This window comes from Pleurodeles waltl, chromosome 12 (genome assembly GCF_031143425.1).
Source record: "Pleurodeles waltl isolate 20211129_DDA chromosome 12, aPleWal1.hap1.20221129, whole genome shotgun sequence".
Taxonomy (NCBI): Eukaryota; Metazoa; Chordata; class Amphibia; order Caudata; family Salamandridae; genus Pleurodeles; species Pleurodeles waltl.
Genome location: NC_090451.1, coordinates 1,752,810 through 1,780,185, shown reverse-complemented (window position 1 = coordinate 1,780,185; position 27,376 = coordinate 1,752,810). Strand labels below are relative to the sequence as shown.

At 41.9% G+C, this 27,376-nt stretch overlaps 5 non-coding genes across 5 annotated transcripts; all 5 read right to left on the bottom strand.

Annotated features, from left to right (window-relative positions):
- Positions 1-4,378: 4,378 nt before the first annotated feature.
- TRNAL-AAG (transfer RNA leucine (anticodon AAG)) lies at positions 4,379-4,460 on the bottom strand. Its single transcript has one exon. It is a non-coding gene; the product is annotated as a tRNA-Leu (tRNA).
- Positions 4,461-4,965: 505 nt separating this feature from the next.
- On the bottom strand, positions 4,966-5,047 carry TRNAS-GCU (transfer RNA serine (anticodon GCU)). Its single transcript has one exon. It is a non-coding gene; the product is annotated as a tRNA-Ser (tRNA).
- Positions 5,048-9,699: 4,652 nt separating this feature from the next.
- TRNAL-AAG (transfer RNA leucine (anticodon AAG)) lies at positions 9,700-9,781 on the bottom strand. Its single transcript has one exon. It is a non-coding gene; the product is annotated as a tRNA-Leu (tRNA).
- Positions 9,782-10,278: 497 nt separating this feature from the next.
- On the bottom strand, positions 10,279-10,360 carry TRNAS-GCU (transfer RNA serine (anticodon GCU)). The gene has a single exon. It is a non-coding gene; the product is annotated as a tRNA-Ser (tRNA).
- A 5,240-nt stretch (positions 10,361-15,600) lies between these two features.
- Positions 15,601-15,682, bottom strand: TRNAS-GCU (transfer RNA serine (anticodon GCU)). The gene has a single exon. It is a non-coding gene; the product is annotated as a tRNA-Ser (tRNA).
- Between the last annotated feature and the right edge of the window lie 11,694 nt (positions 15,683-27,376).

Here is a 27,376-nt window from a genome sequence, read left to right as displayed (position 1 = left end):
TAATTCAGTTGTACGTGGATTTAAAGTGCAATATCATACAAATATTGTACTGGTATGGCGCTTTCGAGTCTCTAGGTGTCAGTTATTGGTGGTGTGCTTACATGTCAACATTAGGCAGCAAATAGTACACAATTAAGGAAAACTGCCTTCCCATTTAATGTGCATTGTTCTGCAAAAAGTTTTAAGTAGGAGAAAGTAAAACTTAGTTTATAAAACCACCTAAACTGGGAGTATTGCCGCTACAGCTATGACACTTCAGTTTAAAAACGTACGTGCATCAACAAGAAATATTTTTGCGCTAAATAAATTGCTTTCCGACAACTCACGTAATGCATAAAACTGAGGCAGTCGTAATTACAATACATTGAAGTAATATTTTGGTAGTTTTTGTTGACGATGACTCCGCAGCAAGCGATCAGATTACTTTTTATTAGTGAAGGCGCGTCAGAGCCTTGATAAGTAAACTTACATGGAGACACGCCTAGGTCGATGAACCTTTTAGACCAGGTTCGGGGACTTCCCAGTACGAGATGTCTTTTGGCATCACAAATCAATAGATCAATATCTCAACAACAATCGCAATAACTAATCAGCATGCTAATCAATAACCTTTAATGAGAGTCAATTAAGTGAACACACCATGATCTTTCAGTCATGAATAACCACACCAATTTAGTTAAGTGTTAGGATATTTATTTCCCTACTGGTTACAATCTAAAGTCATTTCTGTTAATCTCATCAGCAATTCATCTCATTAGTAACTCTTCAGATTTGCAATTAGAAACGCAATTAATCAATGCATAGAGAATATTCACTCAGTATTAACACATAATTATTAAGAAGCAACTTAGCAAAGTCTCAGTAGTGCATGGTTCAACAAAGCAAGAACTCAGTCATTTGTCTATTTGCGTCAGATTTTAGTGAACACCTTAAATAACCTCGTATTAGCATCAGCATGTTGGGCTTCATGCAAAAAAATTTAGCAAACACAAATTTGGAAAACATCTAACTATGGCCTCTATCAAAGAGCAGTTGGTACCTAGAAAGAAAAGGCAAACAGACAATTACAATTTTCATCAGATAGTTACCCATCCAACGGATCAGCAAACAGCGTCAGTCTTCGTTCTCGGGACATCAGTCGTTTGCATCATCAGCAAAGAAAGGACAGGGCAAAGTATCAGTATGGCATAGCTAAGGAACAAGAACTTCCCTCATATAGAGGATAAGTAAGTATCAGGTAAGGAATAAGTAAAGGGTGGTTTAGAGTAACAGGGCGAACAAACGGCAAAGTCTCAAACGAAATGGCCTAAATGGCTCAGTAGAATGGCAAAGAATGGCTTGGAGTGGAATGTCCAATAAATGCCTGATTTCTCCTCGGGTCATGTGGTTAAATCAAAACTGTCTAATTTACTCCTAATTCCTCAATAGATAATCATTGGTGCATCGCCATCTCTGTCCAATAATCTTCACCAGAGTTTTACACAAACCACAGTTCTCATGTCGTTGATTGGCCCATGTTATTGACGTTTTCATTGGTTGGAATGTCAGATAAGAAAAGTTACATTTTACGCTACAGTCAGTAGTTCCATTGTTTTCTCCTACTCCAGGCAGCCTTGCACCTGTTACAAATTACCCTGTTGCATTCAGCAAGAATGTCTCCTTGAGCAAGCAGGGTCCCATGAGAAAGAATTTACTACAGCTACACACATCTCTAGCTTCTGGGAAAGTACAGTTTCATGTCCTTCAGGAAAATAGCACATTGCACGTTAGAAAAAGACAGTTTAATATGAGACCAGACAGCTAGGCACAGACCTTCGCTAAACTAAGGCCTACTGCTTAATGAACAAACTCCTAATACATAACTCCAATTTTGATATGTTAATACAAATTAAAAACATTAGTACATAATTAATTCAGCATTAATAACTTTCATTAGTCTTCGTATACATTGGTAGCCACTCCCCGTGGGCACATTTCAAACGTGTGCATTATTTCTACGTTAACACATTTTTTATGCAGCTTCATTACACAATATATTGTAAGCTTTTCATGTTAATATTAATTTTAAAAGACACACTCCAGCAATCCCTCCTCTGATGACTCTTGTCATCACACAAATCTTCCCTACTAATTTTACATACTAAATTCCCTCATATCAATCTCTTCCCTTCTTGGTTTCCCCTTTGATCTTGCCCTGAATAATTTTTCCCTTTGTTTTTCTTCCCTCCTCCTATTATTTTTCGCCATCTTCAATGTTATTCTTTTACTAATTTTATATGCCACCCATGATCCAAATAACCAATCTATAACAATCAATATCCCCTGTATTATTTTAGACAATATCCCATGCCAAATGTTACTAATCCAATTTCCCACTGAAGCAAATCCTTTCCCAACCTTTTTCCAAACACCTGGTTCTTTCAAATCCTTCAAGTCCGTACTATCCCTAGGCCAGTTAGTAAGCATACTTCTAATCTCATTACTATTATCTGGTATGTAAGCGCAACAATTACACCCATTGAGCAATCTACAAACTCTGCTATTTTTCACTAAAAGAATGTCTAAAGCAAGCCTGTTTTGATGAGTCATAGCCCCCTCCGCAGCAAGTTCAGTATCCATCAGGAGTATAGCCCCTGAAAAGTGTGTCAGCATGTTATCCTCAATAGTAGACAACTTTTGAATCTTTATGGAGTTCATAATAACTCCCACTGAAGAAATTATCGTCCCAAATATGTCTCCTACTACACCAGCAGTAGTCTCTTTCTTATATCTAGTACGATGTAATTCAGACAATTTTGGTAACCTTTTCAAATCGTCAAGTTGATATATCTTTGGGAAAACTATCCCCAAATAACATGTCCCATACTTTCCCTTTGGAAGACGGTAATAAGCATTAAGTCCACATATATAATAAATCCCGGGGATTGCTGGATCCTGTCCATTTAACATGAACGTCCATTTACTCTGAAACAAAAACACACTCTTACATTCACTCATTCCCACAAACACATTGTCATAGTATGATTTGGTCTTGGATATGCAAAGCTTTCCTACATGTAGTGCGTCTAAAGCTAACTTCCCTTGTTCTCTAATTGCACTATAACCGTCACTACTAGCAAAGGCCCGTTGCTGTAATCCTTTCTCTAGTTTACCCTTCAATGCCCTTCTTCTCTCTTCCGTGTGATCTAAAAAGCTTTTCTCTACAGGTGTAAGCAAACATGTCAAATTATTGTGGTGTGCATAAGATGTACTAATTGTTAATGTCGCCTGAAAGAATCCTTTAACTAACTTTATGCTATAGTACTTAGCTACCCCACTCACATCCTCTATGATAGGCACATTAGAAAACACAAGATCATGATTTGAGTAAAAATATTGAATCTCTTCCTGGTTATAGAATCTTGTTAGTAACAGACTACAACGTATCCCATATGTTAATGACAGTCTATGATACGTAACCCCCTCTTATACCGAAACAGGAATCTGTGTACACACAAAACAATCTTTTGCATCCATTGTGTCAACATACTCACTCAGCAAGCGATAGAAAACATCAGTGGATAGTTCCCCTTTCGAGTTAGTTCCCTCATGCAAGTATCTTGTATCCAGCTCAAACCTCTCCCAGGCTGTTAGTGCAGTGGTAGTCTCAGGAATTGTAGCATTGTTAATCCCACTTTTATCCATTAGTGTCATACTCACAACCACGACCCTAATGAATATTCATTACATGAACCTTTTTTGCAAAAATATTTGGTTCAAGTAAACTTAAAGTGTTGGGATTCAAGCCCACGGCTCCAGAGAGACTGGAGCCTAAATCTAGCCAGTTTAGCCTGCTCAGCCACACTACCTCACATCTACAAGCTCACAACTATAGTAACTTGGCCAAACACTGTGGACACCCGCTGTGGTGACCTGGCTATGCAGGGTAACGCAGCATTCACCGGCAGTTGAGCGAGTTACAGGTGAAAAGCAAAGTATAATAACTGTCTGCATATAATATATGTCTTTCCTTATTTATTCTTCTTCCCCATTGTATGTTTGCTCTCTGCTTTAGAAACGCGAGCTGTCATCCCTGCAAGGAAACGTATCACACAGCGTTCTACTGTTTACACTCACTGAACTTTCAGCATCACAGTGACCCCTCTCGTCGCCTCTATAGTTATACTTCAAGACAGCTGGTTTGTTTACCGATACAATTCTTGTCACCTTAGGTTGTGGTTTTTTAAAATAAGAAGGCTCGGTCCCACTGTCTGGCTACCCTTATATATATACGTCACCACTTTACATAGTCTCACCTTTCGCTATGTGGATCGTAGGTGCAGAAGGCAGAGAGTGAGACACTGATGCAGACAAAATACGTTTGTGAGTTGAAAAATACTGGCAGCGGTGGGATTCGAACCCACGCCTCCAAAGAGACTGGAGCCTTAATCCAGCGCCTTAGACCGCTCGGCCACAGTACCCTGTGCAAGCTTGTTTCTGTAAGCTTTCTGAAGTGAGATGTTCTGTTGTATAGGGGAGTTGGAGAATAAGGGTGTATAGCCTGTGAAGTGATCCTAGGAAAGTCAAGGCCAACAGCAGCAGGCACGTGATACATTCAGTAGGTCAGGATTGGCTCCGGGCCATGGGAGGTGTCAGGGAGCGCCAGTCCTGAGAGTCCGTAGGAAGACAACCCTTACATTGGCGTCCCGCACGCGCTGCTTCTCTTTCTTTAAGGATAAGGAATCAAACTATCTACGTCCCTCAACTTACCAACCCTCCGCCTCAGGAAAGATTTTGTGATTCATGTGCAGAACCCGGCTGGCGCTGTTTACAGTAATGCCTAAGCACAGTACTCAACTGAGCGGTGTTTCCAAACTGAGCCGTTGTACTGCCGGAAATACCATGGGATATGTCATTTAACTTTCACATAAAATAGGGTTAACCCAGCCCTACCACATACTAAAAACTAAAGACGGACCAATAAACCGACAAGGATGGGATTCGACCCCACGCGCGCAGAGCACAATGGATTAGCAGTCCATCGCCTTAACCACTCGGCCACCTCGTCTTCAAAACACCATGTTTCAGGAGTACAAAATATGGTAGCCAAAATGTGTTCTTTTAGGTGATAGTTGTCTAAACATAATAAAGAGCATATATTTACAGATTGTTATGGTAACTTGTTGTCTTCAGCTTTGCTCTATACGACCTTGTTGTCCATCCCTACTTCAGCTTGAATTTATATGTTAAACGTAGTGTAATCATGAAAATTACATTTTCCAAACGTGTTCTATCCATATGTGATGTACTATCACACTACCCTCAAGTGAGCTAAGATTGCTTTAATTGAGTTGTACGTGGATTTAAAGTGCAATATCATACAAATATTGTACTGGTATGGCGCTTTCGAGTCTCTAGGTGTCAGTTATTGGTGGCGTGCTTACATGTCAACATTAGGCTGCAAATAGTACACAATTAAGGAAAACTGCCTTCCCATTTAATGTGCATTGTTCTGCAAAAAGTTTTAAGTAGGAGAAAGTAAAACTTAGTTTATAAAACCACCTAAACTGGGAGTATTGCCGCTACAGCTATGACACTTCAGTTTAAAAACGTACGTGCATCAACAAGAAATATTTTTGCGCTAAATAAATTGCTGTCCGACTACTCACGTAATGCATAAAACTGAGGCAGTCGTAATTACAATACATTGAAGTAATATTTTGGTAGTTTTTGTTGACGATGACTCCGCAGCAAGCGATCAGATTACTTTTTATTAGTGAAGGCGCGTCAGAGCCTTGATAATAAACTTACAAGGAGACACGCCAAGGTCGATGAACCTTTTAGACCAGGTTCGGGGACTTCCCAGTACGAGATGCCTTTTGGCATCACAAATCAATAGATCAATATCTCAACAACAATCGCAATAACTAATCAGCATGCTAATCAATAACCTTTAATGAGAGTCAATAAAGTGAACACACCATGATCTTTCAGTCATGAATAACCACACCAATTTAGTTAAGTGTTAGGATATTTATTTCCCTACTGGTTACAATCTAAAGTCATTTCTGTTAATCTCATCAGCAATTCATCTCATTAGTAACTCTTCAGATTTGCAATTAGAAACGCAATTAATCAATGCATAGAGAATATTCACTCAGTATTAACACATAATTATTAAGAAGCAACTTAGCAAAGTCTCAGTAGTGCATAGTTCAACAAAGCAAGAACTCAGTCATTTGTCTATTTGCATCAGATTTTAGTGAACACCTTAAATAACCTCGTATTAGCATCAGCATGTTGGGCTTCATGCAAAACAATTTAGCAAACACAAATTTGGAAAACATCTAACTATGGCCTCTATCAAAGAGCAGTTGGTACCTAGAAAGAAAAGGCAAACAGACAATTACAATTTTCATCAGATAGTTACCCATCCAACGGATCAGCAAACAGCGTCAGTCTTCGTCCTCAGGACATCAGTCGTTTGCATCATCAGCAAAGAAAGGACAGGGCAAAGTATCAGTATGGCATAGCTAAGGAACAAGAACTTCCCTCATATAGAGGAGAAGTAAGTATCAGGTAAGGAATAAGTAAAGGGTGGTTTAGAGTAACAGGGCGAACAAACGGCAAAGTCTCATACGAAATGGCCTAAATGGCTCAGTAGAATGGCAAAGAATGGCTTGGAGTGGAATGTCCAATAAATGCCTGATTTCTCCTCGGGTCATGTGGTTAAATCAAAACTGTCTAATTTACTCCTAATTCCTCAATGGATAATCATTGGTGCATCGCCATCTCTGTCCAATTATCTTCACCAGAGTTTTACACAAACCACAGTTCTCATGTCGTTGATTGGCCGATGTTATTGACGTTTTCATCGGTTGGAATGTCAGGTGAGAAAAGTTACATTTTACGCTACAGTCAGTAGTTCCATTGTTTTCTCCTTCTCCTGGCAGCCTTGCACCTGTTACAAATTACACTCTTGCATTCAGCAAGAATGTCTCCTTGAGCAAGTAGGGTCCCATGAGAAAGAATTTACTACAGCTACACACATCTCTAGCTTCTGGGAAAGTACAGTTTCATGTCCTTCAGGAAAATAGCACATTGCACGTTAGAAAAAGACAGTTTAATGTGAGACCAGGCAGGTAGGCACAGACCTTCGCTAAACTAAGGCCTACTGCTTAATGAACAAACTCCTAATACATAACTCCAATTTTGATATGTTAATACAAATTAAAAACATTAGTACATAATTAATTCAGCATTAATAACTTTCATTAGTCTTCGTATACATTGGTAGCCACTCCCCGTGGGCACATTTCAAACGTGTGCATTATTTCTACGTTAACACATTTTTTATGCAGCTTCATTACACAATATATTGTAAGCTTTTCATGTTAATATTAATTTTAAAAGACACACTCCAGCAATCCCTCCTCTGATGACTCTTGTCATCACACAAATCTTCCCTACTAATTTTACATACTAAAATTCCCTCATATCAATCTCTTCCCTTCTTGGTTTCCCCTTTGATCTTGCCCTGAATAATTATTCCCTTTGTTTTTCTTCCCTCCTCCTATTATTTTTCACCATCTTCAATTTTATTCTTTTACTAATTTTACATGCCACCCATGATCCAAATAAGCAATCTATAACAATCAATATCCCCTGTATTATTTTAGACAATATCCCATGCCAAATGTTACTAATCCAATTTCCCACTGAAGCAAATCCTTTCCCAACCTTTTTCCAAACACCTGGTTCTTTCAAATCCTTCAAGTCCGTACTATCCCTCGTCAAGTTAGTAAGCATACTTCTAATCTCATTACTATTATCTGGTATGTAAGCGCAACAATTACACCCATTGAGCAATCTACAAACTCTGCCATTTTTCACTAAAAGAATGTCTAAAGCAAGCCTGTTTTGAAGAGTCATAGCCCCCTCCGCAGCAAGTTCAGTATCCATCAGGAGTATAGCCCCTGAAAAGTTTGTCAGCATGTTATCCTCAATAGTAGACAACTTTTGAAACTTTATGGAGTTCATAATAACTCCCACTGAAGAAATTATCGTCCCAAATATGTCTCCTACTACACCAGCAGCAGTCTCTTTCTTATGTCTAGTACGATGTAATTCAGACAATTTTGGTAACCTTTTCAAATCGTCAAGTTGATATATCTTTGGGAAAACTATCCCCAAATAACATGTCCCATACTATCCCTTTGGAAGACGGTAATGAGCATTAAGTCCACATATATAATAAATCCCGGGGATTGCTGGATCCTGTCCATTTAACATGAACGTCCATTTACTCTGAAACAAAAACACACGCTTACATTCACTCATTCCCACAAACACATTGTCATAGTATGATTTGGACTTGGATATGCAAAGCTTTCCTACATGTAGTGCGTCTAAAGCTAACTTCCCTTGTTCTCTAATTGCACTATAACCGTCACTACTAGCAAAGGCCCGTTGCTGTAATCCTTTCTCTAGTTTACCCTTCAATGCCCTTCTTCTCTCTTCCGTGTGATCTAAAAAGCTTTTCTCTACAGGTGTAAGCAAACATGTCAAATTATTGTGGTGTGCATAAGATGTACTAATTGTTAATGTCGCCTGAAAGAATCCTTTAACTAACTTTATGCTATAGTACTTAGCTACCCCACTCACATCCTCTATGATAGGCACATTAGAAAACACAAGATCATGATTTGAGTAAAAATATTGAATCTCTTCCTGGTTATAGAATCTTGTTAGTAACAGACTACAACGTATCCCATATGTTAATGACAGTCTACGATAGGTAACCCCCTCTTGTACCGAAACAGGAATCTGTGTACACACAAAACAATCTTTTGCATCCATTGTGTCAACATACTCACTCAGCAAGCGATAGAAAACATCAGTGGATAGTTCCCCTTTCGAGTTAGTTCCCTCATGCAAGTATCTTGTATCCAGCTCAAACCTCTCCCAGGCTGTTAGTGCAGTGGTAGTCTCAGGAATTGTAGCATTGTTAGTCCCACTTTTATCCATTAGTGTCATACTCACAACCACGACCCTAATGAATATTTATTACATGAACCTTTTTTGCAAAAGTATTTGGTTCAAGTAAACTTAAAGTGTTGGGATTCAAGCCCACGGCTCCAGAGAGACTGGAGCCTAAATCAAGCCAGTTTAGCCTGCTCAGCCACGCTTCCTCACATCTACAAGCTCACAACTATAGTAACTTGGCCAAACACTGTGGACACCCGCTGTGGTGGCCTGGCTATGCGGGGTAACGCAGCATTCACCGACAGTTGAGCGAGTTACAGGTGAAAAGCAAAGTATAATACCTGTCTTCATATAATATATGTCTTTCCTTATTTATTCTTCTTCCCCATTGCATGTTTGCTCTCTGCTTTAGAAACGCGAGCTGTCATCACTACAAGGAAACGTATCACACAGCGTTCTACTGTTTACACTCACTGAACTTTCAGCATCACAGTGACCCCTCTCGTCGCCTCTATAGTTAGACTTCAAGACAGCTGGTTTGTTTACCGATACAATTCTTGTCACCTTAGGTTGTGGTTTTTAAAATAAGAAGGCTCGGTCCCACTGTCTGGCTACCCTTATATATATACGTCACCACTTTACATAGTCACACCTCTCGCTATGTGGATCGTAGGTGCAGAAGGCAGAGAGTGAGACAGTGATGCAGACAAAATACGTTTGTGAGTTGAAAAATACTGGCAGCGGTGGGATTCGAACCCACGCCTCCAAAGAGACTGGAGCCTTAATCCAGCGCCTTAGACCGCTCGGCCACACTACCCTGTGCAAACCTGTTTCTGTAAGCTTTCTGAAGTGAGATGTTCTGTTGTATAGGGGACTTGGAGAATAAGGGTGTATAGCCTGTGAAGTGATCCTAGGAAAGTCAACGCCAACAGCAGCAGGCACGTGATACATTCAGTAGGTCAGGATTGGCCCCGGGCCATGGGAGGTGTCAGGGAGCGCCAGTCCTGAGAGTCCGTAGGAAGACAACCCTTACATTGGCGTCCCGCACGCGCTGCTTCTCTTTCTTTAAGGATAAGGAATCAAATTATCTACGTCCCTCAACTTACCAACCCTCCGCCTCAGGAAAGATTTTGTGATTCATGAGCAGAACCCGGCTGGCGCTGTTTACAGTAATGCCTAGCACAGTACTCAACTGAGCGGTGTTTCCAAACTGAGCCGTTGTACTGCCGGAAATACCATGGGATATGTCATTTAACTTTCACATAAAATAGGGTTAACCCAGCCCTACCACATACTAAAGACGGAACAATAAACCGACAAGGATGGGATTCGAACCCACGCGTGCAGAGCACAACGGATTAGCAGTCCCTCGCCTTAACCACTCAGCCACCTCGTCTTCAAAGCACCATGTTTCAGGAGTACAAAATATGGTAGCCAAAATGTGTTCTATTAGGTGATAGTTGTCTAAACATAATAAAGAGCATATATTTACAGATTGTTATGGTAACTTGCTGTCTTCAGCTTTGCTCTATACGACCTTGTTGGCCATCTCTACTTCAGCTTGAATTTATATGTTAAATGTAATGTAATCATGAAAATTACACTTTCCAAACGTGTTCTAGCCATATGTGATGTACTATCACACTACCCTCAAATGAGCTAAGATTGCTTTAATTCAGTTGTACGTGGATTTAAAGTGCAATATCATACAAATATTGTACTGGTATGGCGCTTTCGAGTCTCTAGGTGTCAGTTATTGGTGGTGTGCTTACATGTCAACATTAGGCAGCAAATAGTACACAATTAAGGAAAACTGCCTTCCCATTTAATGTGCATTGTTCTGCAAAAAGTTTTAAGTAGGAGAAAGTAAAACTTAGTTTATAAAACCACCTAAACTGGGAGTATTGCAGCTACAGCTATGACACTTCAGTTTAAAAACAAACGTGCATCAACAAGAAATATTTTTGCGCTAAATAAATTGCTGTCCGACTACTCACGTAATGCATAAAACTGAGGCAGTCGTAATTACAATACATTGAAGTAATATTTTGGTAGTTTTTGTTGACGATGACTCCGCAGCAAGCAATCAGATTACTTTTTATTAGTGAAGGCGCGTCAGAGCCTTGATAAGTAAACTTACAAGGAGACACGCCTAGGTCCATGAACCTTTTAGACCAGGTTCGGGGACTTCCCAGTACGAGATGTCTTTTGGCATCACAAATCAATAGATCAATATCTCAACAACAATCGCAATAACTAATCAGCATGCTAATCAATAACCTTTAATGAGAGTCAATAAAGTGAACACACAATGATCTTTCAGTCATGAATAACCACACCAATTTAGTTAAGTGTTAGGATATTTATTTCCCTACTGGTTACAATCTAAAGTCATTTCTGTTAATCTCATCAGCAATTCATCTCATTAGTAACTCTTCAGATTTGCAATTAGAAACGCAATTAATCAATGCATAGAGAATATTCACTCAGTATTAACACATAATTATTAAGAAGCAACTTAGCAAAGTCTCAGTAGTGCATGGTTCAACAAAGAAAGAACTCAGTCATTTGTCTATTTGCGTCAGATTTTAGTGAACACCTTAAATAACCTCGTATTAGCATCAGCATGTTGGGCTTCATGCAAAACAATTTAGCAAACACAAATTTGGAAAACATCTAACTATTGCCTCTATCAAAGAGCGTTGGTACCTAGAAAGAAAAGGCAAACAGAAAATTACAATTTTCATCAGATAGTTACCCATCCAACAGATCAGCAAACATCGTCAGTCTTCGTCCTCGGGACATCAGTCGTTTGCATCATCAGCAAAGAAAGGACAGGGCAAAGTATCAGTATGGCATAGCTAAGGAACAAGAACTTCCCTCATATAGAGGAGAAGTAAGTATCAGGTAAGGAATAAGTAAAGGGTGGTTTAGAGTAACAGGGCGAACAAACGGCAAAGTCTCAAACGAAATGGCCTAAATGGCTCAGTAGAATGGCAAAGAATGGCTTGGAGTGGAATGTCCAATAAATGCCTGATTTCTCCTCGGGTCATGTGGTTAAATCAAAACTGTCTAATTTACTCCTAATTCCTCAATGGATAATCATTGGTGCATCGCCATCTCTGTCCAATAATCTTCACCAGAGTTTTACACAAACCACAGTTCTCATGTCGTTGATTGGCCCATGTTATTGACGTTTTCATCGGTTGGAATGTCAGGTAAGAAAAGTTACATTTTACGCTACAGTCAGTAGTTCCATTGTTTTCTCCTACTCCAGGCAGCCTTGCACCTGTTACAAATTACACTGATGCATTCGGCAAGAATGTCTCCTTGAGCAAGTAGGGTCCCATGAGAAAGAATTTACTACAGCTACACACATCTCTAGCTTTTGGGAAAGTACAGTTTCATGTCCTTCAGCAAAATAGCACATTGCACGTTAGAAAAAGACAGTTTAATATGAGACCAGGCAGCTAGGCACAGACCTTCGCTAAACTAAGGCCTACTGCTTAGTGAACAAACTCCTAATACATAACTCCAATTTTGATATGTTAATACAAATTAAAAACATTAGTACATAATTAATTCAGCATTAATAACTTTCATTAGTCTTCGTATACATTGGTAGCCACTCCCCGTGGGCACATTTCAAACGTGTGCATTATTTCTACGTTAACACATTTTTTATGCAGCTTCATTACACAATATATTGTAAGCTTTTCATGTTAATATTAATTTTAAAAGACACACTCCAGCAATCCCTCCTCTGATGACTCTTGTCATCACACAAATCTTCCCTACTAATTTTACATACTAAAATTCCCTCATATCAATCTCTTCCCTTCTTGGTTTCCCCTTTGATCTTGCCCTGAATCATTTTTCCCTTTGTTTTTCTTCCCTCCTCCTATTATTTTTCGCCATCTTCAATTTTATTCTTTTACTAATTTTACATGCCACCCATGATCCAAATAAGCAATCTATAACAATCAATATCCCCTGTATTATTTTAGACAATATCCCATGCCAAATGTTAATAATCCAATTTCCCACTGAAGCAAATCCTTTCCCAACCTTTTTCCAAACACCTGGTTCTTTCAAATCCTTCAAGTCCGTACTATCCCTAGTCAAGTTAGTAAGCATACTTCTAATCTCATTACTATTATCTGGTATGTAAGCGCAACAATTACACCCATTGAGCAATCTACAAACTCTGCCATTTTTCACTAAAAGAATGTCTAAAGCAAGACTGTTTTGAAGAGTCATAGCCCCCTCCTCAGCATGTTCAGTATCCATCAGGAGTATAGCCCCTGAAAAGTTTGTCAGCATGTTATCCTCAATAGTAGACAACTTTTGAATCTTTATGGAGTTCATAATAACTCCCACTGAAGAAATTATCGTCCCAAATATGTCTCCTACTACACCAGCAGCAGTCTCTTTCTTAAGTCTAGTACGATGTAATTCAGACAATTTTGGTAACCTTTTCAAATCGTCAAGTTGATATATCTTTGGGAAAACTATCCCCAAATAACATGTCCCATACTATCCCTTTGGAAGACGGTAATAAGCATTAGGTCCACATATATAATAAATCCCGGGGATTGCTGGATCCTGTCTATTTAACATGAATGTCCATTTACTCTGAAACAAAAACACACGCTTACATTCACTCATTCCCACAAACACATTGTCATAGTATGATTTGGTCTTGGATATGCAAAGCTTTCCTACATGTAGTGCGTCTAAAGCTAACTTCCCTTGTTCTCTAATTGCACTATAACCGTCACTACTAGCAAAGGCCCGTTGCTGTAATCCTTTCTCTAGTTTACCCTTCAATGCCCTTCTTCTCTCTTCCGTGTGATCTAAAAAGCTTTTCTCTACAGGTGTAAGCAAACATGTCAAATTATTGTGGTGTGCATAAGATGTACTAATTGTTAATGTTGCCTGAAAGAATCCTTTAACTAACTTTATGCTATAGTACTTAGCTACCCCACTCACATCCTCTATGATAGGCACATTAGAAAACACAAGATCATGATTTGAGTAAAAATATTGAATCTCTTCCTGGTTATAGAATCTTGTTAGTAACAGACTACAACGTATCCCATATGTTAATGACAGTCTACGATAGGTAACCCCCTCTTGTACCGAAACAGGAATCTGTGTACACACAAAACAATCTTTTGCATCCATTGTGTCAACATACTCACTCAGCAAGCGATAGAAAACATCAGTGGATAGTTCCCCTTTCGAGTTAGTTCCCTCATGCAAGTATCTTGTTTCCAGCTCAAACCTCTCCCAGGCTGTTAGTGCAGTGGTAGTCTCAGGAATTGTAGCATTGTTAGTCCCACTTTTATCCATTAGTGTCATACTCACAACCACGACCCTAATGAATATTTATTACATGAACCTTTTTTGCAAAAGTATTTGGTTCAAGTAAACTTAAAGTGTTGGGATTCAAGCCCACGGCTCCAGAGAGACTGGAGCCTAAATCTAGCCAGTTTAGCCTGCTCAGCCACGCTACCTCACATCTACAAGCTCACAACTATAGTAACTTGGCCAAACACTGTGGACACCTGCTGTGGTGACCTGGCTATGCAGGGTAACGCAGCATTCACCGACAGTTGAGCGAGTTACAGGTGAAAAGCAAAGTATAATAACTGTCTGCATATAATATATGTCTTTCCTTATTTATTCTTCTTCCCCATTGTATGTTTGCTCTCTGCTTTAGAAACGCGAGCTGTCATCACTGCAAGGAAACGTATCACACAGCGTTCTACTGTTTACACTCTCTGAACTTTCAGCATCACAGTGACCCCTCTCGTCGCCTCTATAGTTAGACTTCAAGACAGCTGGTTTGTTTACCGATACAATTCTTGTCACCTTAGGTTGTGGTTTTTTAAAATAAGAAGGCTCGGTCCCACTGTCTGGCTACCCTTATATATATACGTCACCACTTTACATAGTCTCACCTCTCGCTATGTGGATCGTAAGTGCAGAAGGCAGAGAGTGAGACACTGATGCAGACAAAATACGTTTGTGAGTTGAAAAATACTGGCAGCGGTGTGATTCGAACCCACGACTCCAAAGAGACTGGATCCTTAAGCCAGCGCCTAAGACCGCTCAGCCACACTACTCTGTGCAAACCTGTTTCTGTAAGCTTTCTGAAGTGAGATGTTCTGTTGTATAGGGGAGTTGGAGAATAAGGGTGTATAGCCTGTGAAGGTATCCTAGGAAAGTCAACGCCAACAGCAGCAGGCACGTGATACATTCAGTAGGTCAGGATTGGTCCCGGGCCATGGGAGGTGTCAGGGAGCGCCAGTCCTGAGAGTCCGTAGGAAGACAACCCATACATTGGCGTCCCGCACGCACTGCTTCTCTTTCTTTAAGGATAAGGAATCAAACTATCTACGTCCCTCAACTTACCAACCCTCCGCCTCAGGAAAGATTTTGTGATTCATGAGCAGAACCCGGCTGGCGCTGTTTACAGTAATGCCTAAGCACAGTACTCAACTGAGCGGTGTTTCCAAACTGAGCCGTTGTACTGCCGGAAATACCATGGGATATGTCATTTAACTTTCACATAAAATAGGGTTAATCCAGCCCTACCACATACTAAAATCTAAGGACGGAACAATAAACCGACGAGGATGGGATTCGAACCCACATGTGCAGAGCACAATGGATTAGCAGTCCATCGCCTTAACCACTCGACCACCTCGTTTTCAAAACACCATGTTTCAGGAGTACAAAATATGGTAGCCAAAATGTGTTCTATTAGGTGATAGTTGTCTAAACTTAATAACGAGCATATATTTACAGATTGTTATGGTAACTTGTTGTCTTCAGCTTTGCTCCATACGACCTTGTTGTCCATCCCTACTTCAGTTTGAATTTATATGTTAAATGTAATGTAATCATGAAAATTACACTTTCCAAACGTGTTCTATCCATATGTGATGTACTATCACACTACCCTCAAATGAGCTAAGATTGCTTTAATTCAGTTGTACGTGGATTTAAAGTGCAATATCATACAAATATTGTACTGGTATGGCGCTTTCGAGTCTCTAGGTGTCAGTTATTGGTGGTGTGCTTACATGTCAACATTAGGCAGCAAATAGTACACAATTAAGGAAAACTGCCTTCCCATTTAATGTGCATTGTTCTGCAAAAAGTTTTAAGTAGGAAAAAGTAAAACTTAGTTTATAAAACCACCTAAACTGGGAGTATTGCCGCTACAGCTATGACACTTCAGTTTAAAAACGTACGTGCATCAACAAGAAATATTTTTGCGCTAAATAAATTGCTGTCCGACTACTCACGTAATGCATAAAACTGAGGCAGTCGTAATTACAATACATTGAAGTAATATTTTGGTAGTTTTTGTTGACGATGACTCCGCAGCAAGCGATCAGATTACTTTTTATTAGTGAAGGCGCGTCAGAGCCTTGATAAGTAAACTTACAAGGAGACACGCCTAGGTCGATGAACCTTTTAGACCAGGTTCGGGGACTTCCCAGTACGAGATGTCTTTTGGCATCACAAATCAATAGATCAATATCTCAACAACAATCGCAATAACTAATCAGCATGCTAATCAATAACCTTTAATGAGAGTCAAGAAAGTGAACACACCATGATATTTCAGTCATGAATAACCACACCAATTTAGTTAAGTGTTAGGATATTTATTTCCCTACTGGTTACAATCTAAAGTCATTTCTGTTAATCCCATCAGGAATTCATCTCATTAGTAACTCTTCAGATTTGCAATTAGAAACGCAATTAATCAATGCATAGAGAATATTCACTCAGTATTAAAACATAATTATTAAGAAGCAACTTAGCAAAGTCTCAGTAGTGCATGGTTCAACAAAGCAAGAACTCAGTCATTTGTCTATTTGCGTCAGATTTTAGTGAACACCTTAAATAACCTCGTATTAGCATCAGCATGTTGGGCTTCATGCAAAACAATTTAGCAAACACAAATTTGGAAAACATCTAACTATGGCCTCTATCAAAGAGCAGTTGGTACCTAGAAAGAAAAGGCAAACAGACAATTACAATTTTGATCAGATAGTTACCCATCCAACGGATCAGCAAACAGCGTCAGTCTTCGTCCTCGGGACATCAGTCGTTTGCATCATCAGCAAAGAAAGGACAGGGCAAAGTATCAGTATGGCATAGCTAAGGAACAAGAACTTCCCTCATATAGAGGAGAAGTAAGTATCAGGTAAGGAATAAGTAAAGGGTGGTTTAGAGTAACAGGGCGAACAAACGGAAAAGTCTCAAACTAAATGGCCTAAATGGCTCAGTAGAATGGCAAAGAATGGCTTGGAGTGGAATGTCCAATAAATGCCTGATTTCTCCTCGGGTCATGTGGTTAAATCAAAGCTGTCTAATTTACTCCTAATTCCTCAATGGATAATCATTGGTGCATCGCCATCTCTGTCCAATAATCTTCACCAGAGTTTTACACAAACCACAGTTCTCATGTCGTTGATTGGCCCATGTTATTGACGTTTTCATCGGTTGGTATGACAGGTAAGAAAAGTTACATTTTACGCTACAGTCAGTAGTTCCATTGTTTTCTCCTACTCCAGGCAGCCTTGCACCTGTTACAAATTACACTGTTGCATTCAGCAAGAATGTCTCCTTGAGCAAGTAGGGTCCCATGAGAAAGAATTTACTACAGCTACACACATCTCTAGCTTCTGGGAAAGTACAGTTTCATGTCCTTCAGGAAAATAGCACATTGTACGTTAGAAAAAGACAGTTTGATATGAGACCAGGCAGCTAGGCACAGACCTTCGCTAAACTAAGGCCTACTGCTTAATGAATAAACTCCTAATACATAACTCCAATTTTGATACGTTAATACAAATTAAAAACATTAGTACATAATTAATTCAGCATTAATAACTTTCATTAGTCTTCGTATACATTGGTAGCCACTCCCCGTGGGCACATTTCAAACGTGTGCATTATTTCTACGTTAACACATTTTTTATGCAGCTTCATTACACAATATATTGTAAGCTTTTCAAGTTAATATTAATTTTAAAAGACACACTCCAGCAATCCCTCCTCTGATGACTCTTGTCATCACACAAATCTTCCCTACTAATTTTACATACTAAAATTCCCTCATATCAATCTCTTCCCTTCTTGGTTTCCCCTTTGATCTTGCCCTGAATAATTTTTCCCTTTGTTTTTCTTCCCTCCTCCTATTATTTTTCGCCATCTTCAATTTTATTCTTTTACTAATTTTACATGCTACCCATGATCCAAATAAGCAATCTATAACAATCAATATCCCCTGTATTATTTTAGACAATATCCCATGCCAAATGTTACTAATCCAATTTCCCACTGAAGCAAATCCTTTCCCAACCTTTTTCCAAACACCTGGTTCTTTCAAATCCTTCAAGTCTGTACTATCCCTAGTCAAGTTAGTAAGCATACATCTAATCTCATTACTATTATCTGGTATGTAAGCGCAACAATTACACCCATTGAGCAATCTACAAACTCTGCCATTTTTCACTAAAAGAATGTCTAAAGCAAGCCTGTTTTGAAGAGTCATAGCCCCCTCCGCAGCAAGTTCAGTATCCATCAGGAGTATAGCCCCTGAAAAGTTTGTCAGCATGTTATCCTCAATAGTAGACAACTTTTGAATCTTTATGGAGTTCATAATAACTCCCACTGAAGAAATTATCGTCCCAAATATGTCTCCTACTACACCAGCAGCAGTCTCTTTCTTATGTCTAGTACGATGTAATTCAGACAATTTTGGTAACCTTTTCAAATCGTCAAGTTGATATATCTTTGGGAAAACTATCCCCAAATAACATTTCCCATACTATCCCTTTGGAAGACGGTAATAAGCATTAAGTCCACATATATAATAAATCCCGGGGATTGCTGGATCCTGTCCATTTAACATGAACGTCCATTTACTCTGAAACAAAAACACACGCTTACATTCACTCATTCCCACAAACACATTGTCATAGTATGATTTGGTCTTGGATATGCAAAGCTTTCCTACATGTAGTGCGTCTAAAGCTAACTTCCCTTGTTCTCTAATTGCACTATAACCGTCACTACTAGCAAAGGCCCGTTGCTGTAATCCTTTCCCTAGTTTACCCTTCAATGCCCTTCTTCTCTCTTCCGTGTTGTGAGAAAACAGGGCTGATTGCAGAGGCCCCATAACTTTTTGCCCCCATTTTCCACTTTTTGCTGGTGTTTTCCTGACTTTAAAGGTGCCCTGGGTACTGCTAACCAGTCCCAGGGCCTGTGCTCTGTGTAAAATGGATATGCAAATTAGGCTAATTATAAGTGGCTAAGTTAACCTACCTATAAGTCCCTAGTATATGGTAGGGCATGTAGGTTTAGGGACCACAGCATAGGTGGTGCACACCTAGGTGCATTGCTGAGGTGCCCAGTGTCATTTTAAAAGCAAGCCTGCCTTGCTGGCTGCTTTTAAATTAAAGTTATATGCAAATTCGACTTTGGAATTATAGGTACTTCCAAAGTCTTAAACTACCTTATTTTTACATATAAGTCACCCCTAAGGTGTGCCCTATGTGCCCCTAGGGCTGGGTGCCATGTAACTATAAGCAGGGACTTTATAAAAATAGATTTATAAGCCCTGGTGAGGTAAAAACAGCCAAATTCGTTTTTCCCTCATTGAAGTAAATGGCCTTCATAGGCTAGAATGGGCAGACTTTATTTTAAATTTTAAAGTCTCCTTAAATGTTACATACCAAGAATTTGGTACCAAATTGATTGTTGTAATAAATCCCACAACTTCCAGTTGTTGGATTTAATATAACTTGTCCAGGTAAAAAGTTTAGACTTTACCTAAAAAGTTGCCAATTTCAGCTCTGCATTGTTTTTGCTGCTGTGCTCTGATTGGCCAGCCTGCAGCAGCTTCTGCCAGGCTGCCTTGATTAGGTGTGAAGTGGCCTGGCTTCACACAAAGGAATGTGCTTGGGGAAGAGAATCTCCCCTCAGCAGATGGTGAGGCAGGAAGGGGGAGGGCTGCCAAACTGGTCTTCAAAGGCAGAGAAGGACATTTGGAGCACCCAGCAACACCCCCACATCCTGCAACCCCAGACAGCTAGGTGCCCCCTTGAATAGATTAGGAGAGGGCAGGAGAGGGGTGTGTTTATGATTTTTAGCCACACCAGTGGGTGGGCTCAGCCAGATGTAACCTCCAAAATTCAGATTCATCCATGTTGGATTTTTAGAGACTGTTGCCTTCTGGGATGGATTTTTGCCACACTTCCCAGGAAGTGGTCATCACAGGGGGACGACCCTGTCCCTGATTGGAGAACCAGGGCCCCCCTGCTTTTCACCCAGGAGCAAGGATAAAACTGGCAGACCTGCACCCACACCTCAGATCCCCTCCAGAATTCAACAAGAAAGGAACTAAAGAAGAAGAAGGACTGCCCTGCTGGACCCCTGGCCTGCACCTGGACCCTGGACTCAGAAGGACTGCACCAGCTGCACACTTGGGCTTCACCACAAGAAGGACTTTGCCTGGCTTCAACTGGTTCAAGGAGGGACTCCCTGTTTGCTACAGGTGAAAAATTGCTAAACCAGAGTCCCCTGCACCAACTCCTGAAGAAAGCGACCAGCTGACCACTGTCCAGTGGCCAAAAAGGAGTTTGCGCCAGGTGCATTCTGGGAGTTGAAGTCCGCACCCCCCAAGGACCATCACAGAACTTCTGGACCCTTGGGGTGAGCTGTGGACCCCAAAAGAACCTTAAAAGAACATCTGGGTGAAGCCCCAGAAGTTTGGAAAAGATTTGAGAATTTTTGGAAAAAAGCTCCAGAGAGGGACCGACCCGCCGCGGAAATTCTAGCCGGCTTGCCTCAACCGCGACCCGGCCTGACTTCGTGGTTCGTCCCGGTAAAGAAAAACATCCAAAAAAGAGACTAAGTCCGAACGTAAAAAGTTGACCGGGACCTCCCAGCCATCGTATCCGAGAAGGGCTCCATGGACGTCGGATCAAGATCCAGGTTTACCCCGGTCGAAGGATTTTCATCTCGAAAAAACGACTAAGTCCGAAGGTAAAAGTCTCCACGAGGAAACCCACATCGCGTATCCGGACAAGGGCTCCAGGAGGTCGGATTCAACTGGCAGGTTCGTCCCGGTGAAGAAAAACTTCAAAATAAAGACTAAGTCAGAAGGTAACTTTTTGACCGAGGCCTCCCGCGACCTGTAGCCGAGCAGGGCTCCATCGCGGTCGGCCTGAAAGTTTGACTTTGCCCCGGTCCTGGTGCAACCAGATGACCCGATTGGCGCTTTTTGTTTCTAAGCGCTAGAAAAGTAATAATTCTTTAAAAATTCATATCTCCGGTTCCCCTGAACCGATTTTAATCGTTTTTGTGTCATTTTAAAGATACAAATATAAGCTATTTTTATAAATTGGTTTTGGATTTTTAAACTGTTTCCTGTGTTTTATTTAATTACTGTTTTGTGATATTTGAATGCTTTACACTTTGTCTCCTAAGTTAAGCCTTGACGCTCGTTGCCAAGCTACCAAGGGTTGAGCTGGGATTAATTTACTGAGACCTAACTGTACCTATGTGGAGGTTGGTGGCTTGTTGCTAGGTGTAGGTACCTACCTGCCCTACCAATAACCCATTTTCCAACATAATTGGAAGCAGCGATGGGATCCTGTACTTGTGTTCAATAACACGTTACAGTTTTAGGTAAAACAAATTAAAAATCCTTTAAATTGTCCTAGTGCAAAAATTGTTTTTAATTTTTAATTTGGATTAATTTCAATTATTGAATTTTTGAAATTTTTCTAAAATTCTTGTTTCCAATTTTTGCAATAAGTTTTTGTTGACACAAAACTAGGGAACTATGGAGCTTGATCTGGCTAGCCTACCCACATTGACAGTAGTCCAGTTTAGGGGGTTGTGTATTGAAAGAGGGTTGCCTGCAACCACTGATCTCAGGAAGCAAATCCTGATCACATCCCTGACAGCATGGGCTGAGGCCCAAGAGGTAGAGTCAGAAGAAGCTCCAGAGGAGGGAGAAAGAAGGGAGGATGCAAGCTCTAACCACTCAGGGGAGGGAAGGCATCTGAGCCCAAGTGAGGATGAGTAAGAACGGTCCTCAGTAAACACAGTCACTAGGGGCAGATCCAAAGCTAGTGGTGGGAAGGGGGTCCTTTCAGGAGGAGAGAACCCATCCATCAGAGAAAGAGAACTGGAGGCCCAGCTAGCATACATAGCTTTGGAAGCAGTGAAGCTGGCCCTAGAAAAGAAAAAGTGGGCATACAAAGAGAAAAGAGATGGAAGCAGCGATAAAGAAGCTGAGGTGTCCATGGGTGGGGGAGTTTGCCCCAGATTACCCAAGGGGGTAGTTCCTGCTTATGTAGAGGGGGATGACATAGATAAGTGGCTAGGGGCCTTTGAGAGGGCACTCCAAATTAGAAGGGTTAGGCCTCAATACTGGGGTTCCCTTTTGTGGGAGTTGGTCCCCAACTCAGGGAGGGATAGGCTTCTGACCTTAAGGGGGGAGGAGGCAGATTCATACCCTAGTATGAAGAGGTGCTTAGCCAAGAAGTTTGGTCTGACCCCAGAGCAATATAGAATGAAGTTCAGGGACACCCAGAAGGTCAGTACCCAGTCTTGGGTTGACTTTTTGGACACCTCACTAAAGGCACTAGAGGGCTGGATTATTGGCAACAAAGTAAATACTTATGAGGGGTTATACAATCTGATCATGAGAGAGCACATCTTGACCAATTGTATCCAAGAAAGGTTACGCCAGCATCTAGTGGACTCTAAGCTGACCAACCCTAGAGAGCTAGGGGAGGCAGCTGATGAGTGGTTGAGAACCAGGGTGGTTGTCAAGTCCCAGGGGGGAGACTCCAAGAAGGGGGGGACAGGTCCCCAAAAACCTAAGGAGGGAGGTGGTAAGCCCACCACAGAGACTCCCTCTGTACCCCAGAACCCTAAGAAGGAGGAGAGTAAATCCCACTCCCACTCTGACAAGCAGAGACAGGGAGACCCAGGGTTAAAAAAACTCTTGGACAGTAGGGCTTGCTTTGACTGTCAGCAGACAGGTCACTTCAGAGGAGATGCAGCCTGTCCAAGGAAGGTGGTTAGCACTGGGCTGTCCAGTGTAGCCATAGAGGAGGATTCCTCAGATGATGACGTCCTCCTAGCATTGAGCTGGGAGACAGGACCAGATGGTAAGCTGGTGATCCCTGAGGGTGGGAGTAGGCACTTCCACCACATTCAAGTGAATGGGATCCCTACCACTGGCCTGAGAGACACCTGTGCCAGTCACACTATAGTGAGTGACCGGTTAGTGACCCCAGACATGTATGTCCCAGGAAAGACAAAGAAAGTCAGGATAGCCACAGGGGTGGTCACCTCCAAACCTGTAGCCATAGAGCCCCTAGAGAGGGAGGGTATCCTTGACTGGATTAGGGTGGTAGTCAGTGCTGACCTTCCCCTAGATTGTATCCTGGGCAATGACCTCCCAGAGGTGAGTCTGGTCACAGATGGGGTGGTCGCCCAGGGCGCCCCCCCAACCCAAAGTCCTGGGGAGTCAGTCCCTACAGTTAAGAGACAGGGGTCCCCAAGAAAAGGAAAGAAGGAAAGGAAGGGTAGGCCACTCTTAAAGAGAGTTCCAGGGAGCCAAGGGCCTTCTGCCCCAGTAGGGGGGGAGCCCAGAGTTGGCACTGGTGAGGCCTCACCTGACCCCAAGGAAGTCCTGAGTAGTCAGGCAGCTGTCCAGATGCAAGGTGTTGCCCCTGCACTGACAGAAGGGAGAGTGGAAGGAGGGTGTCTGCCACAGGAGGTGGTAGCCCCCCACTCTAGACAGCAAGAGGGGTGCCAGGACCCCAAAGATGCCCCTAAAGCAGCTCAGCCACCTGTCAGTGGAGAGCTTAGGGTGTGGTTCTGGGTACTGACAGCTGTCAGTAGCCTCTGCTGGGTGCTAGCCTTCCTGGCAGCACTGTACTTGGCCTGGGAGGCAGACCCCAGGTCCAATAGCAAAGTAGGCCCCCTGACCCTATTGATCATGGTGGGGTTGCTCAAGTGTTGGGTAACCTCTTTGGGTAAGCTAGGTGTTGCCCTAGCAAAGTTTGGAGTAGGGGAGGTGGGCACCTCACTACCCAAGTTGGCAGAGAGAGAGGAGGAAGACCCCCCTAGAGGGAAGTTTCAGTTTGAGGTGGGTCCTTTCACTGTTGGGATGGCTTCACTACCCAGAGGGAGTGACCCTGACAGGAGGATATAAGGCAGAGTAGGCCCTGCAAAGGGACAGCCAGTTTTCTTCACTGTCTCCCTCGCCTAACAAGCCAGGAAGACTCTCCCAGGGTTGGGCTGAGTCTCCTGGGCGTGTGGGCTAGGGGGGGGTTGTGTGAGAAAACAGGGCTGATTGCAGAGGCCCCATAACTTTTTGCCCCCATTTTCCACTTTTTGCTGGTGTTTTCCTGACTTTAAAGGTGCCCTGGGTACTGCTAACCAATCCCAGGGCCTGTGCTCTGTGTAAAATGGATATGCAAATTAGGCTAATTATAAGTGGCTAAGTTAACCTACCTATAAGTCCCTAGTATATGGTAGGGCATGTAGGTTTAGGGACCACAGCATAGGTGGTGCACACCTAGGTGCATTGCTGAGGTGCCCAGTGTCATTTTAAAAGCAAGCCTGCCTTGCTGGCTGCTGTTAAATTAAAGTTATATGCTAATTCGACTTTGGAATTAAAGGTACTTCCAAAGTCTTAAACTACCTTATTTTTACATATAAGTCACCCCTAAGGTGTGCCCTATGTGCCCCTAGGGCTGGGTGCCATGTAACTATAAGCAGGGACTTTATAAAAATAGATTTATAAGCCCTGGTGAGGTAAAAACAGCCAAATTTGTTTTTCCCTCATTGAAGTAAATGGCCTTCATAGGCTAGAATGGGCAGACTTTATTTTAAATTTTAAAGTCTCCTTAAATGTTACATACCAAGAATTTGGTATCAAATTGATTGTTGTAATAAATCCCACAACTTCCAGTTGTTGGATTTAATATAACTTGTCCAGGTAAAAAGTTTAGACTTTACCTAAAAAGTTGCCAATTTCAGCTCTGCATTGTTTTTGCTGCTGTGCTCTGATTGGCCAGCCTGCAGCAGCTTCTGCCAGGCTGCCTTGATTAGGTGTGAAGTGGCCTGGCTTCACACAATGAATGTGCTTGGGGGAGAGAATCTCCCCTCAGCAGATGGTGAGGCAGGAAGGGGGAGGGCTGCCAAACTGGTCTTCAAAGGCAGAGAAGGACATTTGCAGCACCCAGCAACACCCCCACATCCTGCAACCCCAGACGGCTAGGTGCCCCCTTGATTAGATTAGGAGAGGGCAGGAGAGGGGTGTGTTTATGATTTTTAGCCACACCAGTGGGTGGGCTCAGCCAGATGTAACCTCCAAAAATCAGATTCATCCATGTTGGATTTTTAGAGACTGTTGCCTTCTGGGATGGATTTTTGCCACACTTCCCAGGAAGTGGTCATCACAGGGGGACGACCCTGTCCCTGATTGGAGAACCAGGGCCCCCCTGCTTTTCACCCAGGAGCAAGGATAAAACTGGCAGACCTGCACCCACACCTCAGATCCCCTCCAGAATTCAACAAGAAAGGAACTAAAGAAGAAGAAGGACTGCCCTGCTGGACCCCTGGCCTGCACCTGGACCCTGCACTCAGAAGGACTGCACCAGCTGCACACTTGGGCTTCACCACAAGAAGGACTTTGCCTGGCTTCAACTGGTTCAAGGAGGGACTCCCTGTTTGCTACAGGTGAAAAATTGCTAAACCAGAGTCCCCTGCACCAACTCCTGAAGAAAGCGACCAGCTGACCACTGTCCAGTGGCCAAAAAGGAGTTTGCGCCAGGTGCATTCTGGGAGTTGAAGTCCGCACCCCCCAAGGACCATCACAGAACTTCTGGACCCTTGGGGTGAGCTGTGGACCCCAAAAGAACCTTAAAAGAACATCTGGGTGAAGCCCCAGAAGTTTGGAAAAGATTTGAGAATTTTTGGAAAAAAAGCTCCAGAGAGGGACCGACCCGCCGCGGAAATTCTAGCCGGCTTGCCTCAACCGCGACCCGGCCTGACTTCGTGGTTCATCCCGGTAAAGAAAAACATCCAAAAAAGAGACTAAGTCCGAACGTAAAAAGTTGACCGGGACCTCCCAGCCATCGTATCCGAGAAGGGCTCCATGGACGTCGGATCAAGATCCAGGTTTACCCCGGTCGAAGGATTTTCATCTCGAAAAAACGACTAAGTCCGAAGGTAAAAGTCTCCACCGAGGAAACCCACATCGCGTATCCGGACAAGGGCTCCAGGAGGTCGGATTCAACTGGCAGGTTCGTCCCGGTGAAGAAAAACTTCAAAATAAAGACTAAGTCAGAAGGTAACTTTTTGACCGAGGCCTCCCGCGACCTGTAGCCGAGCAGGGCTCCATCGCGGTCGGCCTGAAAGTTTGACTTTGCCCCGGTCCTGGTGCAACCAGATGACCCGATTGGCGCTTTTTGTTTCTAAGCGCTAGAAAAGTAATAATTCTTTAAAAAATCATATCTCCGGTTCCCCTGAACCGATTTTAATCGTTTTTGTGTCATTTTAAAGATAAAAATATAAGCTATTTTTATAAATTGGTTTTGGATTTTTAAACTGTTTCCTGTGTTTTATTTAATTACTGTTTTGTGATATTTGAATGCTTTACACTTTGTCTCCTAAGTTAAGCCTTGACGCTCGTTGCCAAGCTACCAAGGGTTGAGCTGGGATTAATTTACTGAGACCTAACTGTACCTATGTGGAGGTTGGTGGCTTGTTGCTAGGTGTAGGTACCTACCTGCCCTACCAATAACCCATTTTCCAACACGTGTGATCTAAAAAGCTTTTCTCTACAGGTGTAAGCAAACATGTCAAATTATTGTGGTGTGCATAAGATGTACTAATTGTTAATGTCGCCTGAAAGAATCCTTTAACTAACTTTATGCTATAGTACTTAGCTACCCCACTCACATCCTCTATGATAGGCACATTAGAAAACACAAGATCATGATTTGAGTAAAAATATTGAATCTCTTCCTGGTTATAGAATCTTGTTAGTAACAGACTACAACGTATCCCATATGTTAATGACAGTCTATGATAGGTAACCCCCTCTTGTACCGAAACAGGAATCTGTGTACACACAAAACAATCTTTTGCATCCATTGTGTCAACATACTCACTCAGCAAGCGATAGAAAACATCAGTGGATAGTTCCCCTTTCGAGTTAGTTCCCTCATGCAAGTATCTTGTATCCAGCTCAAACCTCTCCCAGGCTGTTAGTGCAGTGGTAGTCTCAGGAATTGTAGCAATGTTAGTCCCACTTTTATCCATTAGTGTCATACTCACAACCACG